Source organism: Tupaia chinensis, unplaced genomic scaffold, assembly GCF_000334495.1.
Source record: "Tupaia chinensis unplaced genomic scaffold, TupChi_1.0 Scaffold000548_1, whole genome shotgun sequence".
In the NCBI taxonomy this organism is placed as follows: domain Eukaryota; kingdom Metazoa; phylum Chordata; class Mammalia; order Scandentia; family Tupaiidae; genus Tupaia; species Tupaia belangeri.
The window spans coordinates 310,701-313,771 of record NW_006160060.1 but is presented as its reverse complement, the minus strand read 5'-3'; the positions used below and the strand labels follow the sequence as shown (position 1 = coordinate 313,771).

The 3,071-nt window shown below is 48.8% G+C and overlaps 1 protein-coding gene across 1 annotated transcript in view; it reads left to right on the top strand.

Annotated features, from left to right (window-relative positions):
* KLHDC7B (kelch domain containing 7B) overlaps nt 1-3,071 on the top strand; it is a 21,753-nt gene that overhangs the window by 561 nt on the left and 18,121 nt on the right. The gene's annotated exons all lie outside the window — the stretch shown is intronic.

Here is a 3,071-nt window from a genome sequence, read left to right as displayed (position 1 = left end):
GCGGGCCCGTCGCGTCTCCCAGACGCCAGGAAACAAACAGCTGCGGCCCGCTGGGGCGGGGTGCGGGGCGGGCGTCCGGGCTTCCTGCGTGCCCACCCCCGGAACCCGCTCGGCAGGGGCTGCACGTGCGCGCACAGGTGGGCACCGGCATCTGGAGGGGCGCTCCGCGGGCACGGCGGAGGGCGGGAGAGTTTAGGACCGTTGGGAGTGCCCTGCGGGGCCAGCCGGCCAGCCGAAACCCACCTGCCTGAGGAGGGGGGCTGGATCGTCCTTCCCCCACCGCCCTGCCCCGCCCAACTCCTAGACCCTATTGTGTCCCGGTCCCGCTTCCTGGCAACCGACTGGCCCCAACCTAGCTTCCTCCCTCTCCGCCTGCGGGACCTACACCCTCCTCTTGTACCAGGCGGTGCGGTGGAGCCCTGGCCTCAGTCACGCCAATGTGCAACCTCTCGGGAAGTGGGCACAGTTGCAGACAGAAAAACCAGGTGTGGTGGTGGACTCCTAGGTGGCGGACCTCGGTTCAGGTTCGGGCCGGGCAGCTTGCTGTTTCCTATCCCTCTCCGGTGAGCTCATGTGCCCTATAGCAAATTTAAAACTACTGCTAACAAATAAAATAATTATTTTAAAAACTTTTTTTAGAGAGAGATTTTAAAAAACATATTTTTTGAGAGGTTTTTGCTATAGGGCGTGTGCGCTGGCCAGACAGAGAGAGACAGAGACAGAAAGCGAGAAATCACCCCCCCAGGGGTGGTGGTCACACCGCAATCCCTTCTCCATTCTCCTCTCGGGATCTTTGGCACACACGTACACGGCATGAGTTTAAGCCGCCGGGTCCGGGACTCGAACCGTGGTCGACTACGTGGGAGTCCAGCGACATAGCCATTACGCTAACTGCTGGTCCCAAAAAAACATATTTATTTCTTTAATTCCATTTGTTATTATTTCTTAATTTGACCAGCGAGAGACAAAGAGAAAGTAAGAAAGCAAGCTGCCAGGTCCAGGACTCAAACTGTGATCAGCCAAGTGGGAGTCCAGCGCCCTTAACCACCACGCCACCTGCCGCCCCAGAGAGATTTTAACTATAAGGTGAGTGCACTCGCTGGAGAGACATAAAGACAGAGAGAGAGAGAAAGGGAGAAATCACCCTCCCCCTTTCACTGCAATCCCTTCTCCATCCTCTCCCCAGGATCTTGGGCAGGCTCTCACTTGGGCCCAGCCTGAGTTTTAAGGCTCGTCCTGGACTCGTTCTGCGGTTGAGTCCAGCTACGTGACCATTATGCCACCTGCTGGTCCCAAAAATTAATTCTTAGAAAGAAAAAAAACGAGTGTGGGAATAAAACAGTTGACTAATACAAACAGCTAATTATTTGACAGTTATGTGCAGAGAGAATTTTGCATCTATTTAAACCCATAGATTACACATGAAAAATGATCATGTATTGGACCACAAAATAATCATACAAACTGAATAGAGGTATCATAGAACATGATTTGATCACAACTCAGCACAATTCTAAGCATATAATAAAATGTAAAAAATGAAATAAAATTCTTAGAAATTAACAAATATCTTACTTTTCATTTCTTTGTTAATTTGCTCTAGGGAACACGCTTGCTGGAGAGAGACAGAAAAAGGAAAAGTGAGAAAGTACCCATTGGCTTTCCAACCCCTTGTCCTTCATTCCTCTTTTTAAAAGAATTATTAATTTTATTTATTTATTTAATTATTTTAATTTGCTATAGGGCATGTATGCACACATGTGAAAGAGAAACAGAGAAAGTGAGAAAGCAAGTCACCAGGTCTGGAACTTGAACTGTGGTAGGCCATGTGGGAATTCAGCACCCCAACTATCATGCCACTCACTACTCTCCCCCCTTTTTAAAAAAATTTTTAATTTAATCTAATTTACTATTATTTTGTTCTTTATTTTTCTCTCGAGACTTTGGGCATGTGTGCACACGTACCTGGTGTATTTTTCAAGCCACCAGTCTGGGACTTGAACTGCATGTTGGCCATATGGGATCCAGCCCTAGAGAGACAAAGAGAGGGAAAGTAAGAACCCCAGGGGTGATGGCCATGCTGCAATCCCTTTTCCTGGGATTTTAAACATGCACACACATGCGCCTGATGTGATCCTCAAGCCACCAGATCCAGGACTTGAACTACAGTCAGCTGTGTGGGATCCAGTGCTTTAACCTCTCTGTCACCTGTTGGCCTCAATAAATCATCATGTCTGTATATCAGGGCTAGCAGGTGGTAGAGAGGTTAAGGTGGTTGTATCCCATACAGCCAATTTGGATTGGAGTCCTGGGCCAGTAGCTTGAAAATCACACCAGTTGTGCCCAAAATCTCAAGAGGAGAATGGAAGAGAAGGGATTTTGGTGTGGTCATTCTCCCGTGTGTGTGTGTGTGTGTGTGTGTGTGTGTGTGTGATTTTGATTTCTCATTTTCCTCTCTCTGTCATTGTCTCTCTCCAGCAAGTGTTTGTGCCCTATAGCAAAAAAAAAAAAAAGTCTCTGAATCAAAGAAATCCTAGAGGCTGGCCAGTGACCTGGTGGTTAAGGTGCTAGACACATAGTTGACTGCAGTTTGAATCTTGGGCCTGGTTGTGGGAAGCTGCGTACCAGCCAGTCTGCTGAGGTTTCTCAGAGAGCAAACAATTACCATGATTGGTTCCCTTCCAAAAACCTGACCTTTGAAACCTTGCTCTGATTGGCCACTAGAATCCCTCAAATTTGCATATCCAGCACCTCATGATTGGTCCAAAGGCAACCAATCACGGCCCACCGTTTACAACCCACCAGAGTGTATATAACCAGGATGCCTGGCCCACAGTAGCCAGACGATGACCAGGAAGAGGACAACTGAAGAGCCAGAAGAGTTGAAACACCGCGCAGTCTCCAGACAACCCTGAAGATCCTGAAGAGCTGATATTGCATCGTCTCCAGACGACCTGGGAGACCCTGAAGAGATGTAACACTACATCGTCTCCGGACGACCCTGAAGAGCTGTGACACCGCGTCGTCTCTGTGCTGCTCACAGTAGACGACGCGACCCTGAAGAGCTGTGA